Genomic DNA, 27,823 nt, shown 5'->3' with positions numbered 1-27,823 from the left:
AGCCTCCCAAAGTGCTGGGATTACAGATGTGAGCCACCTTGCCCGGCCCAGCGTATCTTGTTTTATTGCACTTCACTTTATTGTGCTTCACAGATACTGCATTTTTACAGTTCAAGGTATGCGGCAACCTCACTACAGCAAGTCTATTGGGTCCATTTTCAACAGCATGTTCTCACTTCATGTCTCTGTACCACATCCTGGTAATTCTTGCAATATTTCAAACATTTTTTTTCTTTTCTTTTTTGCAATAGTGCCTTACTCTGTCATGCAGGCTGGAGTGCAGTGGTGCAATCTTGGCTCACTGCAACCTCCGCCTCCCGGGGTTCAAGCGATTTTCGTGCCTCAGCCACCCAAATAGCTGGAATTACAGGCACGCGCCACCATGCCTGGCTAATTTTAGCATTTTTAGTAGAGATGGGGGTTTCACTGTGTTGGCCAGTCTGGTTTCGAACTCCTGCCCTCAGGAGATATGCTTGCCTTGTCCTCTCAAAGTGCTGGGATTACAGGTGTAAGCCACCGCACCTGACCCCAAAGTTTTTCATCATTATTATTATACCTATTAAGGTGATCTGTGATTAGTGATCCTTAATGTTACTATTGTAATTGTTTTTGGGTGCCACAAACAGCATTCATATAAGACAGCCAACTTAATCAGTATTGTGTGCGTTCCAAGTGCTCTGCTAACTGGCTGTTCCCCCCTCTCTCTCCCTCTTCTCAGGTCTCCCTAGTCCGTAAAACACAACAATATTGAATTTCAGTCAGTTAATAACCCCACAATGGCCTCTACATGTTCAAGGGATAGGAAGAGTCACACATCTCTCACTTTAAATCAAAAGCTAGAAATGATTAAGCCTAGTGAGGAAGGCATGTCAAAAGTCTGGATAGGCTGAAAGCAAGCTTTCTTGCACCAAACATTTAGCCAAGTTGTGAATTCAAAGGAAAATTTCTTGAAGGAAATTAAAAGTGCTACTCCAGTGAGCACAATGTAAATTAAAAATCCTAAGCCCCCCCAGCTGACTGAATGGGCCCCCTCTTGGCCAAGGGGAACTTCAAGAAACCTTAAACAGTGAGTTCCCGGCCATGATGAGATGGGAGGTCAGACATGCCTCCATATACCCACTTCCGTTAGAAGTTTAGACACAACAACTGACCAGCATTAATGTTAAAACAGTGATCATAAGACAGACAGAATGGACTCTTTGTGGCAATAAGATACCAAATTATGAACAGGATCTAAGGTCATGCCAAGCAAGGATTACATTACACACCCCTGCACTTAAAGAATAAACTGTTTTACATCAGGTTTTTCTTTTTCTTTCTTTCTTTCTTTTTTTTTCCTTTTTTTTTGTCTTTCGAGACAGAGTCTTATTCTGTCGTCCAGGCTGGAGTGCAGTGGGGCGATCTTGGCTCACTATAACCTCCACCTCCCAGGTTAAAGCGATTCTCCTGCCTTAGACTAGTGAGTAGCTGGGACTACAGGCACGTGCCATCACACCTGGCTAATTTTTGTATTTTTAGTAGAGACAGGGTTTCACCATGTTGGCCAGGCTGGTCTCGATCTCCTGACCTCAGGTGAATCAAGATATGGAACCACCATTGCCCACAAGTGACCCCCTGGCCCTTTGTACTCACCCCCCTCCACCCACCTTCAACCCCTGGCAACCACTGATGGAAACAGAAATATTTAAAACCCAACAATACTGAAGCATGCCAAGTGCAATGGCTCACACCTGTAATCCCAGCACTTTGGGTGACTGAGGGTGAGTGGACCCCTTGAACCCAGGAATTTGAGATCAGTCTGGGCAACATGGTAAAACCCTGTCTCTACAAAAATACGAAAGTTAGCTGGGTGTGATGGCACACACCTGTAGTCCCAGCTACTTGCGAGGCTGAGGTGGGAGGATTGCTTGAGCCCAGGAGTTAGAGGTTGCAGTGAGCCATGATTGTGCCACTGCACTCCACCACACAGCCTGGCCAACAGAGCAAGACTATGTCTCAAAAAGCAAAAGCAGCAGACATTCTATTAGACGTCAGACCCGTGATTACATCACTCATTGTACAGCCTCTGGAAAACTCCAAGATACACTGGTGAGTGAATGGGAATGGGAAAGGCTTAGTATTATTACGAAAAATTCTGAACCTCCTAAAAGGGTCTTGAGCACCCTTAGGGAGCCTGCAGACTACACTTTGGGAACCACCACTTCAGCCTGCTGGGTGAATACTAAAATTAGTCTAGCTAATTTTTTGTAGAGGCAGGGTTTCACCATGTTGCCCAGACTGGTCTCGAACTCCTGGGCTTAAGTGATCCACCCACCGTGGCCTCCCAAAGTGCTCTCTCTTTAAATGCCACACTTACCCAACACACTCTGTGTAAGCCCCTAGAGGAGAGGGCTGGCCCAGAGGATGGACCCTAGTTTGCAACACTTAGAATATGCAGAGCTTGCTTCCTTTTGTCCTCAGTGCTGGGTCTTAGTGTCCGGTCTGGAAAACAAGATGCTTTCCCATGAACATGTATAAAATATTTGTGTTTGTCCACAGGTAAAAAGAATAAACACAGAAAGATTCAAACACTCACAGGATTTCTGTTTATTTTTTCCTTATGCGGTTGTTTTGGAGGCCAAAACAAAACAATAACAAATGTCTCAAAATCATTTAAATTCCACCTCACACGGCATGTCAGAACTGTCTGTTGTAGCTCTTGTTTTTTTCCATTGATCCTCTGACCATGATCTCAATTATGTCGGCAGCACATTCTTAGCAATGATTCATCCTTCTCCCCAGACAAGTTTGTGGGTTGACCCCAAGGCCAGAAGAGGATGAAGTGTAGAGTAAACATTGTCTCTTAGGTGAATAAATGTTGAATGAACATAAGAAGGGTTTCCTTAGTTAATTAAAAAAAAAAAGCATCCACCTTTATTGTTCACACTGAACCAATTGGAGGAATAAAAGGTGGTTTTACTAAGAATTATGCTGGGATGACATGTGTTGAACTGAGACTGTCTCCAAATATATGGTCACTCTAGTCAATGAAATTAAAAAATCTTTGGTTCAAGGTCTGGATCAAAACTTCCAGCTGTCCGGGCACAGTGGCTCAACCTCTGTAATCCCAACACTTTGGGAGGCCCAGGCGGGTGGATCACCTGAGGTCAGGAGTTTGAGACCAGCCTGGCCAACATGGTAAAACCCTGTCTCTACTGAAAATACAAAAATTAGCTGGGCATGATGGCGCACACCTGTAATCCTAGCTACTCGGGAGGCTGAGATGGGAGGATTGCTTGAACCCGGGAGGCGGAGGTGGCAGTGAGCTGAGATCACACTACTGCACTCCAGCCTGGGCGACAAAGCAAGACTCCATTTCAACAACAACAGCAGCAGCAACAACAGGCCTTCCAGCTGGCTGGCAATGTGAGCCTAGGCAATTCATCTTTTTCCCTGAGTGTGGTAGTTAATTTTAAGTGTGAACTTTGGCTAAGCCAAAGTGCCCAGATAGTTGGTCAGACATTAGTCTGGATGTTTCTGTGAGATGGTTTTTGGATGAGATTAACATTTAAATTGGTGGATTTTTGAGTAAAATAGTTTGCCCTCCAAATAGTGGGTGGGCCTCATCCAATTAATTGAAGGCCTGAAGAGGAAGAAAAAAAAAAGACTGGGCCAGGCGCAGTGGCTCACGCCTGTAGTCCCCGCACTTTGGGAGGCTGAGGTGGGCAGATCACGAGGTCAGGAGATCAAGACCATCCTGGCCAACATGGTGAAACCCCGTCTCTACTAAAATACAAAAAAAAAAAAAAAAAAAAAATTAGCCAGGTATGGTGGCATGTGCCTGTAGTCCCAGCTACTAGGGAGGCTGAGGCGGGGAATCACTTGAACCTGGAAGGCAGAGGTTCCAGTGAGCCTAAGACTGACTTCCCCCAAGCAAGAGGGAATAAGAGGGAATTCTGCTTACAGACTGCCTTTAAACTGAATTGCAACACTGGCTTTTTCCCTGGGTCTCTAGCTTTCTGGCACACTATAGATTTTGGACTTGCTAGTTTCCACAATTGTATGAGCCAATTCTTTAAACTAAGGCTGTCTCTTATATCTATATCTATGTCTACATGTATAGCTATGTCTATATGTCTATTTCTATGGCTATATCTGTATCTATATGAACTATACGTGTTCATACACACACACACATTCTATTGATTCTTTTTCTCTGGAGAACCCTGACTGGCACAATGGGGTCACAGTTTCCTTACCTGAAACATAGTGATTGCAACCACCTGCCAAAACTTGTTATCAACAAGTCCCCATGCTAGGTAGCTACATGCACTGTCCTGTTTCATCCTCCCAACAGCCCCTCCTAGTGGGTTCTATTAAAATCCCATTTCACAGAAGAGGTAACTAAAGCCCAGAGAAGTGAATTGACTGGGCTAAGGTCATACTGTGGGCTTGTGACTAGACAGTATGGCAGGCGGGTCTGTGTGGTTTTAAGGCCTGTGTCTTAAGCTGGACAATTCTGCCTGAGATCTGAGCCCATCCGGCTGGGACGATCACCCCACACCCCCACTGTGATCTGCACCCCACATCCCCACTGTGATCTGCACCCCACATTTCTGTTGGTTTCAAGACACTGCCTGGACATATGGAGCAACCTAGCCCTGATTTTAGCTGGGATCTCATTTACATCAGAGAGTGGGCTAAAGAGGGGATAGGAAATGGAACATAAGTAGCTCTTACCCCTTTGGAAAGACATTTGGCCAGGCGCCGTGGCTCATGCCTGTAATACCAACACTTTGGGAGGCCGAGGCGGGTGGATCACCTGAGCTCAGGAGTTCAAGACCAGCCTGGCCAACATGGGGAAACCCCATCTCTACTAAAAATACAAAAATTAGCCAGGCGTGGTGGTGCATGCCAATAATCCCAGCTACTTGGGAGGGTGAGGCAGGAGAATCGCTTAGAACCCAGGAGGCAGAGGTTGCAGTGAGCAGAGATCACACCACTGCACTCCAGCCTGGCGACAGAAAAAAAAAAAGATGTTTGACCTTACTTGGTAGTGAAAAGAATGCAGATTAAAACTACAATCAGAAAACATTTTTTCCCCATCAGATTAACAGAGCATGAAAAAGTGGGCTAACATAAAGATGATGGTATACGGGTAAACAGGAAGTCCTGGGTATCTCTGTGAGAGGTATAGGTAGAATAATTTGGATGTTTATCAAAATTACAAATCTGCACACTCAGTGACAAAGTCTTTATCATATATGTAGAAGAATAAACATATTTACTGCAGCATTTGAGAGGATTTTTCCAATATTTTTATTGTGGCAAAATACACATAACAAAATTTGTCGTCTTAATCATTCTTTTCTTATTTTTATTTTTATTTTTAGAGAAAGAGTCTCACTCTGTTGCCCAGGTTGGAGTGCAGTGGCATTATCACAGCTCACTGCAGCCTTGAACTCCTGAGCCCAAATGATCCTTCCACCCTAACCTCACGAGTAGGTAGGACTACAGACACAAGCCATTGTGCCTGGCTGATTTTTCTTCTTTCTTGTAGAGATGGGGTCTCACTATGTTGCCCAGGCTGGTGTCAAACTCCTGGCCTCACACAATCCTCCCACCTCAGCCTCCCAAACTGCTCAGATTGCAGGCGTGAGCCACCATGTCTGGCCAACCATTCTTAAGTGTACAGTTCAGTGGTATTGAAAGACATTCATAATGTTGTGTAACCATCACCACCATCCATCTCCAGAACTCTCCATCTGCAAAACTAAAATTCTGTACCCATTAAACAGTAACTCCTCATTCTACACTCTCCTCAGTACCTAGCAACAACCATTCTACATTTTGTCTCTATTTATTCAACTACTCTAAGTATCTCCTATAAGTGGAATCACACAGTAATTTGTCTTTTTGTGTCTGGCTTACTTCACTTAGCGTAACGTCCTCAAGGTTCATTTATGGTGTGGCATATTGTAGAATTTCCTTCCTTTTTAAGGCAGAACAGTATTCCTCATTGTGTACCACATTCTGCTTATCCATTCATTTGTTGATGGACATGGGTTGCTTCTATGTTTTAGCTATTGTGAATAATGTTGTTATGAACATGGGTATATACAAGTATCTCTTCAAGACCCTGCTTTCAATGCTTTTGGATATGTACCCAAATGGAAATTGCTTTTGGATATGTACCCAAACTGAATAGAATCATATGTTAATTCTATTTTTAATTTCTTGGGGGAACCGTCATACTTTCTCCACAGCAGCTGTACCATTTTACATTCCCACCAACAGTGCACAAGGGTTGCAATTTCTCCACATCCTTGCCAACACTTGTTATTTTCTGTTTTAAGAGTAGCCATTATAATGGGTTTGAGGTGGCATCTCATTGTAGCTTTAACTTGTATTTCTCTAGTGATTAGTAATGTTGAACATCTTTGCAGGTATTTATTAACCATATTTGTATATCTTCTTTGGAAAAATATCCTTTGCTCATTTTTGAATCAGGTTGTTATTTTGTTACTGAGTTTTGGAAGTCCTTTATATGCTCTAGATATTAATTTCTTACCAGATATATAATTTTTCAAAGATATCCTCCTGTTCTGTGGGTTGCTTTCTTATTCTTGATAGTGTCTTTTGATGCACAAAAGTTTTAAATTTTCATGAAGTCCAATTTGTCAATTTTTTGTTGTTGTTGCCTGTGTCTTCAGTGTCATATCCAAGAAATTGCTGCCAAATCCAATGTCACAAAGGTTTTGCCCTGTATTATTTTCCAAGAGTTTTATCATTTTAGGTCTTGCATTTTGATATTTATCCATTTTGAATTAACTTTTGCATGTGTTGTTAGGTAAGGGAGCAACTTCATTCTTTTGCACGTGGATATCCAGTTTTCCCAGAACTATTTGATGAAGACTGTCCTTTTCCCTTTCATTGGTATTGGTACTCTTGTCAAAAGTCATCTTGACCATATATCAGAGAGTTTATATTTGGGCTTCATTGGTCTATATGCCTATCTTATGCCAGTATCATACTGTTTTGATTAGTGTAGCTTTGTAGTAAGTTATGAAATTAGAAAGAGTAAGTCCTTCAACTTAGCTTGTCTTTCTCAGGTTGTTTTGGCTATTTGAGGTCCCTTGAGAGTGCACATGAATTTAGAATGGGTTTTTCTATTTCTTCAAAAAATAAATGGGATTTTGACAGAGATTGTATTTACTCTGTAGATCACTTTGGGTATTATTGACATTTCAATGATATTAATTCTTCCAATCCATGGACTTGGGATGTGTTTCCATTATGTCTTCTTTAATTTCTTTCAGCAATATTTTGTGATTTTTCATTGTAAAAGTCTTTCACCTCCTTGATTAAGTTAATTCCTAAGTATTTCATTCTTTTTGGTGCTATTGTAAATGGAACAGTTTTTGTCACTTCCTTTTCAGATTATTCATTGTTAGTGTCTAGAAATGCAACTGATTCTTGTGTATTGACTTTCTTTGTATCCTGCTACTTTGCTGAATTTATTTATTAGTTCTAACAGCTTTTTTTCTGGACTCTTTAAGGTTTTCTGCATATGAAATCATATCATCTGAAAACAATGATAATTTTGCTTCTTTCTTTCTGATTTGGATGCCTTTTATGTCTTTTTCTTGCCTAATTGCTGTGGCTAGAACTTACAGTACTACATTAAATAGAAGTTGTGAAAGCAGGCATCCTTATCTTGTTCCTGATTTTAGAGGAAAAGCTTTTAGTCTCTCACCATTGAGTATAATGTTCTGCAACATTATTTTTAATAGTATGGGACTGGAAGCAATTTAAATATTCAACAAAATTATTATATACACACACAGCAAAGTACTACGTAGCTATGAAAACAATGAGCCAACTCTTTCTGTATTGTTAGGAAAGGTGCTCAGATGTATTGTTAAGAGAAAATAGGAGGGTGCAGAAAAATGGGGAAATGCTATCATTTGTGTGAGAGAATAAAATATTAGGCATTTATAATTGCAGGGATAAATAAGTAACTGGGAGCACACATTGCTTGCCTCTGGGAAGACAACCGTATGACTGAGGACAGAAATGAACATCTTTTTGTTCTTAGTGAATTTTGCACCATCTCCATGCAGTATTTATTCAAAAAATAATTTAAAACTTGAAAAACATAATAGAAACACAGCATCAAGATTGACGCTTCTTTTTTTTTTTTTTTTTTTTTTTTTGAGACAGAGTCTTGCTCTGTCACCCAGGCTGGGGTGCAGTGGCCGGATCTCAGCTCACTGCAAGCTCCGCCTCCCGGGTTTAGACCATTCTCCTGCCTCAGCCTCCCGAGTAGCTGGGACTACAGGCGCCCGCCACCTCGCCCGGCTAGTTTTTTGTATTTTTTAGTAGAGACGGGGTTTCACCGTGTTAGCCAGGATGGTCTCGATCTCCTGACCTCGTGATCCGCCCGTCTCGGCCTCCCAAAGTGCTGGGATTACAGGCTTGAGCCACCGCGCCCGGCCGATTGACGCTTCTTTTGGGAAAAAAAGCTCATTAGAAGCTTATACAAAGTGAAAAAAGAAGGTCAGCTAATACGATAAATATGGTCACAAACTTGTATAACGATACCTATATGTGGGTGTCCCTGAACAGACAAATGACTATGAGGATATGCCTCTTAAGTGGTCACTCTTGGTTATCTCTGTGCGGTAAAATTACTAGTAATTTTAATTTTCTTCTGAGTGCTGTTTCATATTATTTGAGTTTCTACAATAATTTTTTATAATTAAAAAATAATTTGAGAGAATATAAGTTTGTCTTTCTTTATGCAGTCATTCTAAATTGTCACAATCTTTGTAATTCAAAGTATTTTTTTCTGGTTGAGCTTCAATTGACAGAGGGATCCTAAAACCCCACTTCAAAGCTTTTCTTACTTCACATCTTCACAACAATAAACCCACGGTTTGACCTTCCAAAGCAGCTCTTCAAGGAATGCCATGATAAATCCTTTACAAAAATAATTTGCTATGGAATAGGCATCACCTAATTTATATGATTGATAAGTTCATGCTTCACATATATTCATTTTCTTTTTCTTTTTCTTTTCTTCCTTTATTTTTGAAATGGAGTTTCACTCTGTCACCCAGACTGGAGTGTAGTGGCAGGATCTCGGCTCACTGCAACCTCCACCTCCTGGGTTCAAGCGATTCTTCTGCCTCAGCCTCCAGAGTATCTGGGACGACAGGCACACGCCACCATTCCTGGCTAATTCTTGTATTTTTAGTAGAGACAGGGTTTCACCATGTTGGCCAGGCTGGTCTTGAACTCCTGAGCTTGTGATCCACCCGCCTCGGCCTCCCAAAGTGCTGGGATTACATGGGTGAGTCACCACACCTGGCCATATTCATTTTCTTAAATCATGAAGCCCCGGCAAACTTTCAGGAACTTGAATGTGATTAATTGTGCATGTTTCCTTCTATTTGTTGTTAATTTATTGGTTGTCAGTGACCAGATTTCTTTCGTTTTCCTCAGCAAGAATTGCATTTGCCTGAAAGTCACCTTATCCTGTTAAAACAGAAATCCTGTAAGTCTTCAGCACATTGTTTTGCAGAACATCTAATCTTAAGGAAACAATTGTTTTCTTTCTAATCTGGAAGGTCCTAAACTGAAGAGACTGTCAGAGGCCAGCTCAGTTGACTGATGAGGAAACAGAGGACCTGAGAGTTTAAATGAGGGCAGAACTGGAACCAGACACCCCATTTCCTGGTAGAGAATCTGGTTCTTTCTCCACTGCCTCTTCTGAGAATTTTGACCACGTAGGGCAATATGGGAGAAAAGCTGAGTGTGGTAGCCTCCAAGATATGTCCCCAATGATCCGCCATGTTCTGAATTCATATCTCACATTGAATAAGGCTAACATGTGCAAACAAAAAGCTATTGTGAGAGTGATGCTATGTGAATTCCAAAGCCAGGTCATAAAATACATTGCTGCTTCCACTTTGCTTTTTCTTGGAACACTTGCTCTGGGAAAAGCCAGTCACCATGTTGTGAAGATGCTCAGGCAGCACTGTGGAGAGGTCCATGTGGCAAGGAACTGAGGCCTTCTGCCAACAGCCATTGCCAACTTGCCAATCACGTGAGTGCACCATCTTGAAAGTGGATCCTCCAGCCACAATCAAGTCTTCAGATGAGACCACAGCCATAGCCAACATCTGGCTACAACCTCATAAAAGACCCTGAGCAAGAGCCAGCCAACTCAGCTGCTCTTGCTGGATTCCTGACTCACAGAAGCTGTGTGGGATAACAAATGTTAATTTTTTTAAAGATGCTAAGTTTTGGGGGTAATTTCTTATGCAGCAGTAGAGAACTACTATACCAGGAGCAATCTTTCTCAAAGTGTGGACCTTATACCACCTACCTCAAAATCTCTTGAGTTAGTTGCTTGTTAAGAGTGTGGTTTCCAGGCCCCATCCTAGTCAAGTGGATCAGAACATAGCAGTATGATGCCTAAGAATCTGCATTTTGACAAGCTTCCCTAATAGTTTCCCTAATCACTTCCCTAATAGTTAAGCTCTAAAGTTTCCTCAAACTTCAGGTATTTTGGTAGCACCCTAAATTTTTTTTTACCATATCTAGACTTTACCTTCACTATTTTATTAATCAACCTGTGCACATAAATATTTTAAATGTTCTTTTTAAAAACTGTTTTCACATGTAGAAAAAACCAATATTTTTCTAATATTTGTGAAAATAAGTATCTACATATGATAATTAAAATGTGATAAATATTTATATCATACATCACCTCAAGTCATCTTGATTACATTCAGAGGTAAACATTCCATCCTTAGTGAAACACTGAGATAGAGAAAGAAGGAAAATGGCTGGCCAGGTGTGGTGGTTCATGCCTATAATCCCAGCACTTTGGGAGGCCAAGGTGGGCAGATCACGAGGTCAAGAGATCGAGATCATCCTGGCCAACATGGTGAAACCCCATCTCTACTAAAAATACAAAAATTTGCTGGGTGTGGTGGTGGGCACCTGTAGTCCCAGCTATTTGGGAGGCTGAGGTGGGAGAATCACTTGAACCTGGGAGGTGGAGGTTGCAGTGAGCCAAGATCACACCACTGCACTCCAGTCTGGAGACAGAGTAAGATTCCATTTCAAAAAAAAAAAAAAAAAAGAAAGGATAAGAATAGTTACAGCACCCCACATTTTTCTCTGGAACTAGATCAGTTCTAAATGCTGGCTTCTATATCATCTCCTTGTGTTCTTACTACACTCATGGGCAGCAGATAGGGTAAGTTATAATTAGTGCCATTTTACAGATGAGAACGTTGTAGGAACTTATCTAAGGTCACACAACTAGAACACAAGCCCTATCTCCTGTCTTCCCACCCAAACCTTTTTGCAAGATGTGACATTCCTCTATGGCCAAAATAAACCATAGAGAACTATGGAATAAGACACATAAAAATATAGAGGGTACACTATTGTAAAAGAATGTAACAAGACATGCAAATGAACTGAAATGAATTATAGATCTACAATTAAAAGTTAAAACTGTAAAACTTTCTGAGGAAAACTAGGAGAAAACTCTTTGCAACTTTGGGGTAGACAAAGATTTCATAGATAGGTTGCAAAAGGCACAAACTAGAAAAGAAAAAACTAATCAAAATTAAAAAATTTTTATCTTCAAAAGACACTGTTAAGAAAACAAAAAGATAAGCCACAAAATGTTTATAATACATATATCTAACAAAGACTAAGATCTAGAATATGTAAAGAACTCTTGCAATTCAATAAGAAGACAAACAATTCTCTCTGAACTGGCAAAATATCTGGACAGATACTTCACAATACAGGATATGAGAATGATCAGTAGGCACATGAAAAGACGGTCAACATCACTAGTCATCAGGGATACAAAATTTAACACCATAATATAATACCACCACACATCCATTAGAATGGCTAAAATTAAAGAAACTGATAATATCACTTGCTGGTGAGAATTTGGAGCAACTGGATATCATACATTGCTAGCAGGAATGTAAAATGATATACTTTGGGAAACTATTTGGCAGATTCATATAAAGAGAAACATTAACTTATCATAATGATCCAACCATTCCTCTTCTAGGTATTTATTTATCCAAGAGAAAGGGAAATATAAGCCCACACAGACTGTTTGTTGAAACATTGCAGGTAAGTAGTTTAATAAATAACATTCATTGCTGAAGAAATAAATAACAACTGCAGCAAAAAAAAAAAAAAATTAGACTAGCAAAAAGCTTAAAAGGGAAAAAAGCTTAAAAGGAAAATGTGTGCTATTTATAATAGCAAAGACATGGGTTCAACCCAAATGCTCATCAATGATAGAATGGATAAAGATAATGTGGTACATATACATCATGGAATACTATGCAACCATAAAAATGAATGAGATTATGTCCTTGGCAGAGACATGGATGGAGCTGATCCAGGAACAGAAATCAAACACCACATGTTATCACTTTCAAGTGGGAGCTGAATGGGAACATACACTGGGGCCTTTAGAGGGCTGGGGGGAGGTAGAGCATCAGGAAAAATAGCTAATGAATAGTTGATACCTAGGTGATAGGTTGATCTGTGCAGCAAACCACCATGGCACACTTTTACCTTATGTAACAAACCTGCATATCCTGCACATGTACCCTGGAACTTAAAACAAAAATGGAAGAAAAAAAAGAAGAAAATCTAAGGAATGAGATATTCAGGGGCTTTGAAAAATTCAGACGTATTTCTGAGTATCTAGAAGGACATACACATGTGCAGGGCTCTCTACATGCTCAGGATAAACCTAAGATGGCCCTAAGTTATCACATCTGACTGACCTTGATGGTTGACATAAGCAGGAAGCGAAGGCTAAGGCAGAGTTTTCAGCTGACAGGTTGAGTGTTGAAGGTGTGCCCCAACACATACATGGCACTCCCTGGCAAAGCCTGGAAGATTTACTGGTTCCAGGCAGTTCCAGGCATTTAAGGAACTCTCTATCCAATCATTAGCTGACCACTAAACTATCTGAGTTTTCAGTGGCCACACCTATGGGCCACTAACTGAGCTTATTAAATTAGTTCAGAAAAGTCACAAAACAAACAGCAACTACAACAGGCAGCAGCAACTACAACAGGCCAACAACAAGCCCTGAGGAGGGAGGAGAATCTGATTTCCAGAGTTGCCATATTATATTATATAAAATGCTCAGCTTTCAATAAAAAAAATTATGACACATGCAAAGAAACAAAAAAAGTAAGTCCTATGCACAGGACGAAAAACAATAAAACCTGTGTTTGAGGAAGCCCAGACATTGAACTTATGAAACAAAGACTTTCAATATATTTTACATATGATCAAAGGAAATTAGACATAAAGATCTAAGGGAAAGAATGAGAACAATGTCTCCTCAAATTGAGAATATTAATAAAGAGAAATTATTAAAAGGAATAAAGTAGAAATTCTGAAGTTGAAAAGGAGAATAACTGAAATGAAAAATTCACTAGAGAGCACAGCAGCAGATTTGAACAGGTAAGCAAAGAATCAATGAACATGAAGATAGGTCCATTGAGATGAGGAATGGAAGGAAAAAGGATTGAAGGAAAATGAACATAGGCTCAGAGACCTGTGGGACTCCATCAAGCATACCAATTTAGGCATAATGGTAATCCCAGAAAAAAAGGAGAAAAACAAAAGGGAAGAAAAATACTTGAAGAAATAAATGACCCCAAACTTCCACAATTTCATGGAAAACATTAATCTATACATCAAAGAAGCTCAGTGAATTCCAAGAGGATCTACTCAAAGAGGTTCACATCCAGACACATTCCAATTGAACAGTAGAAAGCCAAAGACAATTTTGAAAGCAGAGAGAAGCAACCCTGACCTAAAAGGTATCCTTAATAAGACTGACAGCTAATTTCGCATCAGAAACCATGGTGGTCCAAAGGTAGTAGAAGGACATATTGAAAGTATTAAAAGAAAACAAAGCTGTCAACGAAGAATACCATATCTGGCAAAACTATCCTTTAAAAATGAAGAAGGAATTAAGACATTCCCAGATTCTCAAACAAAACAAAACAGAGAGATTTGTAACTAGCAGACTTGCCCTATAAGAAATATTAAAGGGCACCTGTAATCCCAGCACTTTGGGAGGCTGAGGTGGGCAGATCACTTGAGGGCAGAAGTTCGAGACCAGCCTGGCCAACATGGTAAAACCCCATCTCTACCCAAAATACAAAAATTAGCTGGGCATGGTTCACACCTGTAATCCCAGCTACTCGGGAGGCTGAGGCAGGAAAATCCCTTGAACCCGGGAGGTGGAGGTTGCAGTGAGCTGAGATCACACCACTATACTCCAACCTGGGGGACAGAGCGAGACTCCCTCAAAAAAAAAGAAAGAAAGAAAGAAAGAAATGCTAAAAGGAACATTTCAGGCTAAAATGAAAGGGTACTAACAGTAATTCAAACGCACATGGGGAAATAAGGAGCATCAATAAAGCTGGCTACATAGGTAAACATAAAAGAAAGTGTAAATATACACATATTTTTTGAGACAGGGTCTTACTCTGTCACCCAAGCTAGAGTGCAATGGTGAAACTTTGACTCACTGCAGCCTCAACCTCCTGGGCTCAAGCAATCGTCCCACCTCAGCCTCCCAAGTAGCTGGGACTACAGGCACGTGCCACCATGTCCAGCTAATTTTGTTTATTTTTTGCAGAGATGAGGTCTCACTATGTTGCCCAGGTCTGGAATTCCTGAGCTCAAGCAATTCTCACACCTAGGCCACCCAAAGTGCTGGGATTGCAGACATGAGTCATTGTACCTGGCCCTGTATTTTTTGTATACAATTTTTTTGTGTATCTGATTTTAAAGACAACTGCATAAAGCAATAATTATACATTTATGCTGATTGGCACACATTGCCTAAAGATGTAATCTGAACAATGACAGCTTAAGGGGAAATGAGATACGTATGAGCAATGTTTTAATATACTATTGAAATTAAGTTGGCATTAATCCAAACTAGATTGTTAGAAATCAAAATGGTGGCTGGGTGTGGTGGCTCACACCTGTAATCCCAGTACTTTGGGAGGCCGAGGCAGACTGATTATGAGGTCAAGAGATCAAGACCATTCTGGCCTACATGGTGAAACCCCATCTCTACTAAAAATACAAAAATTAGCTAGGCGTGGTGGCAGGTGCTTGTAGTCCCAACTACTCAGGAGGCTGAGGCAAGACAATCACTTGAACCTGGGAGGCGGAGGTTGTAGTGAGCCGAGATCGCGCCACTGTACTCCAGTGACAGAGCGAGACTCCATGTCAAGAATAAAATAAAATAAAATGAAATAAAATGTAAATAAATAAATAGAAATGGTAATGGTAATCTCCAGGGCAACTACTAAGAAAATAACTCAAAAATATATAGTGAAAGACAAGACAAGGGAAATAAAATACTACACTAGAAAATATATACCACAAAAGAAGACAGTAATGGAGGAACTGAGGAACAAAAAAGACAGGACATATTGAAAGCAAATAGCAAAATGTAAATCCTACATTATTGGTGATTACATTAATTTTTTACATTAAATTTGAATGGATTAAATTCTACAATTACAAGTCAGAGATTGGCAAAACGAAAGAAAACCAACATAATCCAACTATATTCTATCTTCAAGAGTCTCATTTTAGATTCATAGACACAAATAGGTTAAAAGTAAATGGATGGGAAAAGTGGTATCATTCAAATAGCAACCAAAAGAGAGCTGAAGTAACTACACTAATATCAGACAAAATAGATGTTGAGACAAAAATTGTTACTCAAAACCAAAAAAACTTTATAAAGATAAAAGAGCCAATTCATTAAGAAGATAAGACAATCGTAATCATACATGCACTTAACAACACAGCCTCAAAATACAATGAAAAAAAAAAGGACAGAATTAAAGGGAGAAATAGACAATTTAACGGTAATAGTTGGAGACTGCTATACCCTACTTTCAATAATGGATAGAACGACTACACAGAAGATCAACAAGGAAATAGCAGATGTGAACAACACTATAAACTGACTATTTCTAACAGACTTCTATGGAGCACATCACCCAACAGTAGCAGAATGCATTTTCTCTCTTTCTTTCTTTTTTATTAGAAATGGGGGTCTCACTATGTTGCCCAGGCTGGTCTTGAACTCATGGGCTCAAGCGATCCTCCCACCTCAGTCTCCCAAAGTGTTGGGATTATAGGCATGAGCCACCACACCTGGCCTACAGAATGCACTTTCTTCTCAAGTGGCTCATGAAACATTCCTCAAGACAGACGGTATATTAGGCCATAAAACAAGCCTCCAAATTTAAAAGAATTGAAATCATATAAAATATGTTCTCTAACTGCAATGGATCGAAATTAGAAATCAATAACACACAGGCATTTGGGAAATTTTATAGATATGTGGAAATTAAACAACACATTCCTAAATAGCCAATAGGTAAAGGAAACATTAACAAGGGAAATTAGAAAATACTTTGAGTAAAAATAAAAACATGAGGTACGAGTCACAATATTGTGGAGAGAAGATCACTATTTCTTTGGTAAGAACGACTCAGACACGTTGAGCTGCTTTTGTTTGCTGAGCTTTTCCTTAGGTCTGGACAGGTTCACCAGCTTCGGAATCACCTCTTCCTCTTGTTTATGTTACGGCCCTCTGGGAACACATTATCTGAGGGATTAGGGTTTTACTAGGAGACTTCTGGAGTTTGCCCTTTGAGCAAGCTACACAGTTTTTCTCTCTGACCTTTTCGGCCTCCCTAGTTATTGTACTGATTAGACATCTTGAATTTTCATGGAGGGATGAGCTATGTGACCAAGGGACTCTTTAAAGTTGTGCATCTTTACATTATTTAACAAGGGCTTAACCTCTTAACCAAGCCTCACCTTTTTACTAGCTTCTGTGGCAAAGTCAAGAGGTACTTACCTGTTCCCAGCACAGTGCCAGGGATCTGGGAGTGACTCCAGATGGAAGTGCCACCCCATCAGCATGGCTAGCAGACTAGGGACTTTCCATCAATGTTTTATTCCCCTCACCCTTTTTTTAAATTTAAATCATGTGAAATTTGATCAAAAGAATTGGGTCATTCTTGTCATACCCAACTGAAACAGAGTCAAGAGGCCAGGGAGAAAAAGTACTCAGGGCACATAGCATTGTTCCAAGGCTGTATTAATAATTCTCTGCAAGCCTGTCTGCTCAAACTGCCTGCTGTAACCTGAAACCAGTGTTACTAAAACAACCTGCTGTGACGCTAAGACTAATTTTACCCACCCCTGTCACTTATCAGTCAGAACTTGCCAGCTCCTCCAAACTTGACCAGTGCCAATGAACTTTCTTTCTAAATAATACATAACATTTCTCCATTTTACAAAACCTCCAAACTTTGCTTGTTCTTTATGCATACTGAAGACTACCCGGTCTATGTGTATGCCTTGAAGTATAATTCTTCCTTCTCAAATAACATGTTTTAAGTTTAGAGGTTCACCTCTATATTTTATTTGACTCTGACACTCCAACTTAAGTTTCAAAGAAAAAAAGACAAGTCCGTTTCTTGAATTTAAATCCATGGGCTTCTTTTTAAAAAATTAAGTGCCATTTTCATAACCGGTAGAATATTGTCTTGGTAAGAATAGGATTTAGAACACAGTTCATTGGGGAACTGCTTGTATATAGCACATGCTTTTTGTTTTCAGTATTTCAGGCTAAGGGGCAGCTTGTCAATCTCTATTCCAGTCTCCTTTAAAATATTCACTGTTGTTTTAAGAATCTAAGGGGAGAAATCATGATGCATTGCTCTGGTGTGAAATAAAACTCATCTGGTTTTTGGCATGCCCCCACTTCCTAGACAGATGAATAATGTGGTGGGCTGGAGGCAACTGCCTTTGAACTGCCTTTGAAGTGTGCAATTTAGTAGGGGTTTTTAAAAGCATATTCACAGGGTTGTGCAACTATCACATTTACTTTGAGGACATTTTTGTCCCCTCTAAAAGAGTCCTCATATATATTAGCAGTCAATCCCCATTCCGCCTCCCCCACCCCATTCCTAAACAACCACTGATACTCTCTGTCTCTATGGATTTGTCTATTCTGGATGTTGCATGTAAATGAATTCACACAATATGTGCAACATGTGGCCTTCTATGTCTGGATTGTTTCACCTAACACAATGTTTTTAAGGTTCTTCCATGTTACACCATGAATCAGTACTGCACTTCTTTTTTATTAACAAATAATATTCCATTGTATGGGTATACCACATTTTGTTTATCCGTTCATATCATTTGATAAACATTTGACTTGTTTCCAATTTCTGGCTATTATGAATAATAATGCTATGAACATTTAAATACAAGTTTTGCATAGAGCATTTATTTTGTTTTTTAAGACAGTATCTCATTCTGTCTCCCAGGCTGGAGTGCAGTGCTACAATCTTGGCTCACTGCAACCTCTGCTTCCTGAGCTCAAGCCACACTCCCAAGCAGCCGGGATTACAGGCACAAGCCACTATGCCCAGGTAATTTTTTTTTTTTTTTTGTAGAGATGGGTTTCACCATGTTGCCCAGGCTGGTTTGGAACTCCTGAGCTCAAGCGATTCACCTGCCTCAGCCTCCCAAAAAGTGCTAGGATTATAGGCGTAAGCCACCGCACCCAGCCTGCATGGAGCATGTTTTTATTTCTCTTGGGTATTCACTCAGCAGTGGTATTGCTGGATCAGATGATAACTCTATTTCAAACTTTTGAGGAGTTGCCAAATTGTTTTTCATAGCGGCTACACCAGTTTACATTCCCACTGACAGTGTACAATGGTTCCAATTTATCCACATCCTTGCCAACACTAGTTATTGTCTGCCTTTTTAATTCTAACCATCCTAGTGGGTATGAAATGGTATCTCATGGTTTTGATTTGCATTTTCTGAGTGACTAGTGATGTGGAGCATCTTTTCATGTGCTTATTGGTCATATTTATATCTTCTTTGGAGAAATGTCTGTTCAGATACTTTGCCCATTTTTAAATTAGGTTATTTGTCTTTTTATTATTGAGTCACAAGAGATTTTTCTATATTTTGAATGCAAATCTCTTATCAGATATATGATTTGCAAATCTTTTCTCCCATTCTGTGGGTTGTCATTTCACATTTTTGATGGCATATGCAGCACAGAAGTTTTTGGCTTTGATATAGTCCAATGTATCTATTATTTGTTCTTTCATTAGTTGTGCTTTTGATGTCGTGTCTAAGAAACCATTGCCTAGCCCAAGGTCATGAAGATCTATTCCCGTGCTTTCTTTTAAGAGTTTTGTGGTTTCAACTCTTAGATTTAAAAGTAATTTTTCTAATCCTTCAGGCTACTCAAAACACATTTCTATGCCAGATTTGCCTTATGGTCATAGAGTGACCAACTGTCAAAGCTTGCTTGGGACTGAGGGGTTTCCTAGGACATAGGACTTTCGATGCTAAAACAGGCGAAATTCTGGGCAAACCAGGATGGCTTGGCCGCTCCATTTATGGACTTCTAATTTGCCACCTCTGCTTTCCATGTATTGAAATAGAGCCTGGATCCCTCCTCACCTGGATGGGAGATTCATTTGTTTTGATTGGTTTAACAAGCATTTTTTAAATGCCCACAACGCAAATCTTTGGGGATGAGTATGGTGAAAGATAGGATGGTGAATTGAAAGTGGATTTTTTGTTTAAGGTTATCTTCACAGCTTGAACCTTTTTTTTTTTTTTTCTTTCCAGAATAGTTCTGATTTGCTTTCCGACTTTTCAGGTCAATTCTTTTTTTTTTTTTTTTTTTTTTTTTTTTTTTGAGATGGAGTCTCACTCTGTCGCCCAGGCTGGAGTGCAGTGGTATGATCTTGGCTTACTGCTTCCTCCGCCTCCCAGGATCAAGCAATTCTCCTACCTCAGCCTCCAGAGTAGCTGGGATTATAAGCACGCACCACCATGCCTGGCTAATTTTTAGTAGAGATGGGGGTTTCACCATGTTGGCCAGGCTGGTCTCGAACTTCTGACCTTGTGATCTGCCCGCCTCAGCCTCCCAAAGTGCTGGTTTTACAGGCACGAGCCACCTCACCCAGCCTCAGGTCAATTCTTTTTGCTTCTACCAGTTCATGGAGCTGAGTGAAAGTGGGCTAAAAATGGGTGGAATGATGATCACGTAGCAAGTATTTGAGGGAAGATACTAAATATACAAAGTCTCTATTTCCCTGTGTTTTGGGGAAAATTTATCATAAAAGAGAAAATTCTATAATATAAGGAGGAAGTCATCTTATATTTGAGTCTTTACAAAAATCATATTACAGGGTGTCATGGCAATTCTTTATTCTGGGGAAGACCTATTAGCTGAGATGATAATCTGCTAAGTTTTAGAAAAGGTCATCTAATGGAATTAGTTTTTTTTTTTTAAGGTGAGGGAACAATAAAATGGTGCATTGATTTAATTATTATTCCTGGGTATATGACCTCACAATCACAAGGAGTGAAAGTTATTGTAAGCCAAGTCTTTTAAATACAACTTTTAAAAAAGCAATACATAAGTTGTTAAGTTGTGGGAACAACAAATACAAATACGCACAAGTGACAAAAGCGACTGCTTTGTTATCAAGAATGGTGCTCATGAGTTAGCCTAATATTTTAAATGGCAGTTTAAAAAATTGTGGCAAAATTATACATAAATGAACTACCCTTTTGATTTACAATAGACACTTAGTTTATTGTAATAAAGAACACATAATATCCAATTTACCATTTCAACCATGTTTCAGTGTGGAGTACCACGTGTTAACTACATGCACATTGTTGTGCAACAGATCTCTAGAACTTTGAGCAACCATTCCCATTTCCCCCTGTCCCCAACCAGTGGTTGGTAACCACATTCTCTCTCTCTCTTTTCTTCTTCTTCTTCTTCTTCTTCTTCTTCTTCTTCTTCTTCTTCTTCTTCTTCTTCTTCTTCTTCTTCTTCTTCTTCTTCTTCTTCTTCTTCTTCTTCTTCTTCCTCTTCTTCTTCCTCTTCCTCTTCTTCTTCCTCTTCCTCTTCTTCTCTCTCTCTCTTTTTTATTTTTTTTTGACAGAGTCTCACTCTGTCACCCAGTTTGGAGTGCAGTGGCACAATCATGGCTCACTGTAGCTTTGACTGCCTAGGCTCAAGTGATCCTCCTACCTCAGTCTCCCAAGTAGCTGAGACTACAGATGCACACTACCACACCTGACTAATTAAAAAAAAAATTCTAGCGATGATGTCTTGCTATATTGCCAGGGCTGGTCTCAAACTCCTGGGTTCAAGCAATCCTCCTGCCTTGGCCTCCCAAAGTGCTGGGATTACAAGCCTGAGTAACCACACCTTGTCTCTACCTTCTGTTTCTAGAGTTTGACTACTTTTGAGACCTCATTTAAGGAGAATCATGCAATTTTTTTTGTTGTTACTGGCTTAGCTCACTAAGCATAATGTTTTCAAGCCTCATCCATATTGCAGCTTCTATTGGAATGTCATTCATTTGTATGTCTGAATGACATTCCATTGCATGGATAGATCACATTTTGTTTACCCATTCATCTCTTGATGGACACATGGGTTGCTTCCACTGTTTGGCTATTGTGAATAATGCTACTATGAACATTTGTTGTTCATGTTTTTGTTCGAGTCCCTGTTTTTAACTCTTTTCGTATATACCTAGGAGTGGAATTGCCAGATCATAGAGTAATTCTATGTTTAACTTTTAAAGGAACTGTCAGTGGCAAATTTTAAAAGGGCTATATCTCATGCAGCTGAATTGGAAGTGAAGATGATGTGATCCGGAAAAAACTGAGTTAAGTGAGTAAGAAAGTGGACCCAGCATGACAAAGACAACACCATTGAGGACACATGTGTAGAGTTTGAATGAAACTGTTCCATAAATGTGACGGACAAAAGTAGCATTTGTAAATGGGTTGTTGTTTTATGTAATGTGCCGTTTTAAATGCATGTCGTCAATTAATAAATTAAAATTTTAAATAGACGTTGAACATTTTATCTAGTTCTACAAAATATACTATATTAAGATGGCTCAAAAGTATGTTGTGTTTTTTTACTTTTTTAAATTAAACTTTTTATTTTGGAATAATTTTGGATTTACAGGAGAGTTGTAAAGACAGAACAGAGGGTTCTGGTATACCCTTTGCTCAGTGTCCCCTGATTTTAACAATACTGTATATATTTAAGATGTACAACTTGATGATTTGATATATGCGTACATTGTAAAAGAATCACAATCGGCCGGGCACAGTGGCTCATGCCTGTAATCCCAGCACTTACGGAGGCCGAGGCGGGTGGATCACGAGGTCAGGAGTTCAAGACCAGCCTGACCAAGTTGGTGAAACCCTGTCTCTACTAAAAATACAAAAATTAGCTGGGCATGGTGGCGGGTGCTTGTAATCCCAGCTAGTCGGGAAACTGAGGCAGAGCATTGCTTGAACCTGGTAGGTGGAGGTTGCAGTGAGCCGAGATAGCGCCACTGCACTCCAGCCTGGTGACAGAGTGAGACTCTGTCTCAAAAAACAAACAAACAAACAACCTACCTTTTTGTGTGTGTGTCTGGTGAAAACATTTAGAATCTACCCTTTTAAGAAATTTCAAGTATCGTTACCTACAGTTACCATGCTGTACATTAGATCTCCAGAATTTATTTGTCTTGTATAAATGAAAGAAACTTTGTACACCTTGATCAAACATCTCCCTATATTCCCTTTCTTTCAAAAATTTGTTTTTAGATCTTGTATTAAGATCTTGCTTATAGTAGGGGTTTGACATATATTTGTTTCATACAATCATTTGCCATGCACATGAATATCCATCATCTTGTTTAATCCACACAACAGAGCTGCAGGTTGGTATCTGTCTCTGTTTGACAGATGATGCAACTGAGACTCAAAGAGGGAAGATAACCTGTCCACTGTCACACAGGTAGTAAGTCACAGAGCTGAGTGTTTCTGACTCCAAAGCTGATGCCCAGTACACAATGACTGACAGCTGGGCAGGGTGACAGGATTTTTGTAGGTGTGGGAAAGGTATAAAGTAGGTTCCCTGCCTTAATCTTACAGTGTAACTTGCAGGAAGAAGGTGAACATGTGTTCAGCGGCTGAAAATGTAGTTTAACATGTATTTCAACAATGATTACTGGAAATAAACTATTTGCTTGGTTAAGAATGTAGAGTGTTGTACAGATGGGAGAAGAGGGACTATGGGAGGACTGGAGAACTTGGGGAACTTTCTCAGAGGCCTTAGCAGATAGGGTATAATTAATATCAATCAAAGCTTGCCCCTCTCACCCTACCTTCTAGGAACCGGCCCTACCCACAGCCCTGCCTCCTCAGCAGTTGTGTTCTCTGTTATGGACTGCCATATACTCTGGCTGACAGAGCAGGAGCACCGTCATCTTGGACAAACACTGCCACTTTGTTCCAGCTCCCTTTCTAACCTCATGCATTTCAAGGAAATCACTTCTCTTCTAACAATAAGCAGCCAGAAAGAGCAGACAGTGAAACACAGATAAGGTAGCTCGGGCACAGAGGGAGGGGGGAAAGTCTCTTGGGTGACCACCAAACTTCACACTCATACAATGGGCCCCAGTAAAACAGTGGGCCGTAATAAGTACATTCCTTTCCCTTTAGGTGCACTAAGATAGGGAAGCTAAATGCAGTCTCAGGGGGTATGCCTGCAGCGGCAGGGAGATGTATGGGAACAGACACAAAACTCTCCCTCCCAGATAAGCAAGACAAAGGGACAGAGCAACATTCTGAGCCTGTTATAAGCTCTCCCACCCTGAACCCTTAAAAACTCTTAGTCTGTCAGAGAGGGTGGCCTCTGACCTAACTAGGCCGGAAGCCCCTTTCAGGTTTATTCTCCAAAATAAACTTGTCTTTGACAGTTGAACCACTTTTCATGTTTCTTTCCTCTTCCTTTAATTCTTACACTGGCCACAGGTGACTGGTCCAGAGCTAGACATCTGGACCAAGCTGCAGCTAATATCTTTCCATGAGAACTCTCCACGACCCATATAAGCCGGCTTAAAAAGATGTACTGTGGCAATCAGAAGCTTCTCTTAGAAGGTAGGAAACCTGACATGATTCATAGCTGAGCTGAGCAGGAGTTGTAAGGATGCCGTGTAATTGGATAAGGACCACAACAAGCCAACATTTTAATTATACATTAATATTTTCAAATCTCAAGGACATTTGATACGGTTTGGATGTTCGTCCCCTCCAGATCTCATGTTAAAATGTAATCTCCAGTGTTGGAGGTGGAGCCTAGTGGGAGGTGTTTGGATCATGGGGGTGGATCCTTCCTGAATGGCTTAGCACCATTGCTGTGGTGATGGGTAAGTTCACGAGACATCTGATTGTTTGAAAGTGTGTGGTAGCTGGGTGTAGTGGCTCATGCCTGTGATCCCAGCACTTTGGGAGGCTGAGGGGGGTGGATCACCTGAGGTCAGGAGTTTGAGACCAGCCTGGTTAACATGGTGAAACCCTGTCTCTAATAAAATTACAAAAATTAGCCAGGTGTGGTGGCACATGCCTGTAATCCCAGCTACTCAGGAGGCTGAGGCAGGAGAATTGCCTGAACCTGGTAGGCGGAGGTTGCAGTGAGCTGAGATCGCACCATTGCACTCCAGTCTGGGCAACAAGAGGGAAACTACATCTCAAAAAAAAAAAAAAAAAAAAAGTGTGTGGCACCTCCCCTCTCTCTCTCTTGCTCCCCTTCACCTTCCATCAAGCTTCACCTTCCACTCTTAAGCTTCCTGAGGCCCTCACCAGAAACAGATGCCAGCACCATGCTTCCTGTACAGCCTGCAGACTGTAAGCCAATTAAATCTCTTTTCTTTATAAATTACCCAGTGTCAGGTATTCCTTTACAGCAATGCAAAAACGGTCTAATAGAATATTCCTGCAACTCAACAGCAAAAATCCCTGAACAATTCAATTAAAAACTGAGTGAGGGACTTGTATAGACATTTCCTCAAGGAAGATATGCCAGTGGCCAATAAGCACATGAAAAGATGCTCAACATTGTTAGTTATTAGGGAAATGCAAATCAGACCACTTCACACCCACTAGGATGGCTATTATCAACAAGTGTTGAGAAGAATGTGGAGAAATTGGAATCCTTGTGCATTGCTGGTGGGAATGTGAAATGGTACAGCTGCTGTAGAAAACAGCTTGGCAGTTCCTCAAAAACTTAAACATAGTTACCATATGACTCAGCAACTCTTCTCCTATTTATATACTCAAAAGAATTGAAAACAGGGACTCAAAGGGATACACTGTAGACCAATGTTTATAGCAGCATTCTTCACAATAGCCAAAAAGGTGGAAACAGCCCACGTGTCCATCAACAGATGAATGGATTAACAAAATGTGCCATATACCTACAAAGAAATATTATTCACTCATATAAAATCATGAGGTTCTGATAGTTGCTACAACACGGATGAACCTTGAAAACATTATGTTAAGTGAAATAAGCCACATAAAAAGGACAAATATTGTATGATTCCACTCTTATCAGGTAACTAGAGTAGGCAAATTCATAGAAATAGGAAGTAGAATAAGCCTGGCTCTGTGGCTCACACCTGTAATCCCAGCAGCTTGGGAGGCTGAGGCAGGAGGACTGCTTGAAGCCAGGAGTTCGAGACCAGCCTGGGTTACATAGCAAGACTCTGTCTCTGTAAATAAATAAATAAATAAATAAATAAATAAATAAAACTTAGCTGGGCATGGTGGCATGCACTTGTAGTTCCAGCTACTCAGATGGCCGAGGCAGGAGGATTGCCCAGAAGGTTGAGGCTGCAGTGAACCGTGATTACACCACTGCACGTCAGCCTGGACAGAAGAGTGAGACCCTGTCTCTAAAAAATAAAAATAAAAAAGAAAGTAGAATAGAGGTTACCAGAGGCTGGGAGGAGGGAGGAATAGGGAGTTATTACTCAATGGGTAGAGTTTCTCTTTGGGATAATCAAAAAAGATCTGGAAGTCAATAGCATGACGGTTATATAACATTATTAATATACTCGAAGCTACTAAATTGTACACTTCAAACTTTATGATGCATAGTTAAGGACTGAATGTTTGTGTCCACTCCAAATGTATATGTTGAAGTCCTAACCACATAATGTGTGTTTGGAAATGGGGCCTTTGGGAAGTAATCAGGGCTACAGAAGGTCGTGCAGGTGCGGGCTGACATGATGAGATAGTGCCCTTATAAGAAACTATGCCAGAGAACTTCCTTTCTCTTTCTGCTTATGTGCCGAGTAAAGAGCATGTGAGCACACAGAGAGAAGCTGGCTATCTGCAAGCCGAGACGAGAGCCCTCACCAGAACCTAACTATACTGGTACTTTGATCTTGAACTTGTCAGCCTCTAGAACTGTTAGACAGATTTCTGGGCTGAGTGCAGTGGCTCACGCCTGTAATCTCAACACTTTGGGAGGCCAAGGTGGGTAGATGGCTTGAGCGCAGGAGTTTGAGACCAGCCTGGACAACATAGTGAGACTCCTTCCCCAGAAAAAATACAAAAATTAGGTGGGCATAGTGGTGCACACCTGTGGTCCCAGCTACTCAGGAGGCTGAAGTGGAAGGATCACTTGAGCTTGGGTGGTTGAGACTGCAGTGAGCCATGATCATGTCACTACATTCCAGCCTGAGTGACAGAGAGAGACCCTGTCTCCAAAAAAAAAAAAAAAAAAAAAAAAAAAAAATTATGTTGTGTAAGCCACCAAGACTATGATATTTTGTTATGGCAACTGAGCTGGCTAAGACATATGTACTTACCACAATAAAAATTACTTTTAGGCCAGGTCCAGTGGCTCATAACTGTATCCCAGCACTTTGGGAGGCCAACGCGGGTGGATCACTTGAGCCCAGGAGTTCAAGACCAGCCTGCAACATGGTGAAGCCCTGTCTCTACCAAAAACACAAAAATTAGCCAGGCGTGGTGGCATGTGCCTACAGTCCTAGCTACTCAGGAGACTGAGGTGGGAGAATGGTTTGAGCCTGGGAAGTGGAGGTAGCAGTTAGCTGAGATTGCACCATTGCACACCAGCCTGGGCAACAGAGCCAGATCCTGTTTCAAAAAATTTATTTTAATTAAAAAAATTATTTAAAAGAATCATGGTAATAAGATGCACATGGTTTTAAAAATAAAATAGTACCAAAAGTTTACAATTAAAAAAAAACCTTCAGGCAAGGGTCAGTGGCTCACACCTGTAATGCCAGCACCTTCGGCCAAGGTGGGAGGATCACTTGAGCCCAAGAGTTTGAGATCAGCCTGGGCAATGAAGCAAAACTCCGTCTCTACAAAAATACAAAAATTAGGCAGGTGTGATGGTGCACACTTGTAGACCTAGCTACTTGGGAGGCTGAGGTGGGAGAATCGCTTGAGCTCGGCTGAGTCAGGAGGATTACTGTCCAGGCTGCCGTGAGCTATGATCTCACCACTGCACTCCAGCCTGGGCGACAGAGCAAGACCCGGTCAAAAAAAAAAAAAAAAAAAAAAAAGTCACTGTTCCACTTCCACCCACCCTCAGTCTTTTAGCTTCTTCTTTTAGTACCTGCAGGCAAATTTCTATATGAGATCTCATTTGGCTAGTTTTTGTTTTCTCAATTTTGGACATGTTCTGTTGATTTCCATAAACTTGATGAAGATTTAGTTTTCCCAATACCATCTTTTTTTCTTATCCTTCATAGGCCAGCTAACATTTTAAGGTAGTAGAAAAGATATTGATTTGGGGGCGGGGGTTGAAGAGAGCAGC

The 27,823-nt window shown here is 40.5% G+C and overlaps 1 protein-coding gene across 2 annotated transcripts in view; it reads right to left on the bottom strand.

Moving 5' to 3' along the window:
• Positions 1-27,823, bottom strand: part of USP30 (ubiquitin specific peptidase 30) — a 100,397-nt gene that overhangs the window by 36,999 nt on the left and 35,575 nt on the right. The window lies entirely within an intron of this gene.

This window comes from Macaca thibetana, chromosome 11 (assembly GCF_024542745.1).
Source record: "Macaca thibetana thibetana isolate TM-01 chromosome 11, ASM2454274v1, whole genome shotgun sequence".
In the NCBI taxonomy this organism is placed as follows: Eukaryota; Metazoa; Chordata; class Mammalia; order Primates; family Cercopithecidae; genus Macaca; species Macaca thibetana.
This window is presented reverse-complemented; position numbering and strand designations above follow the sequence as displayed.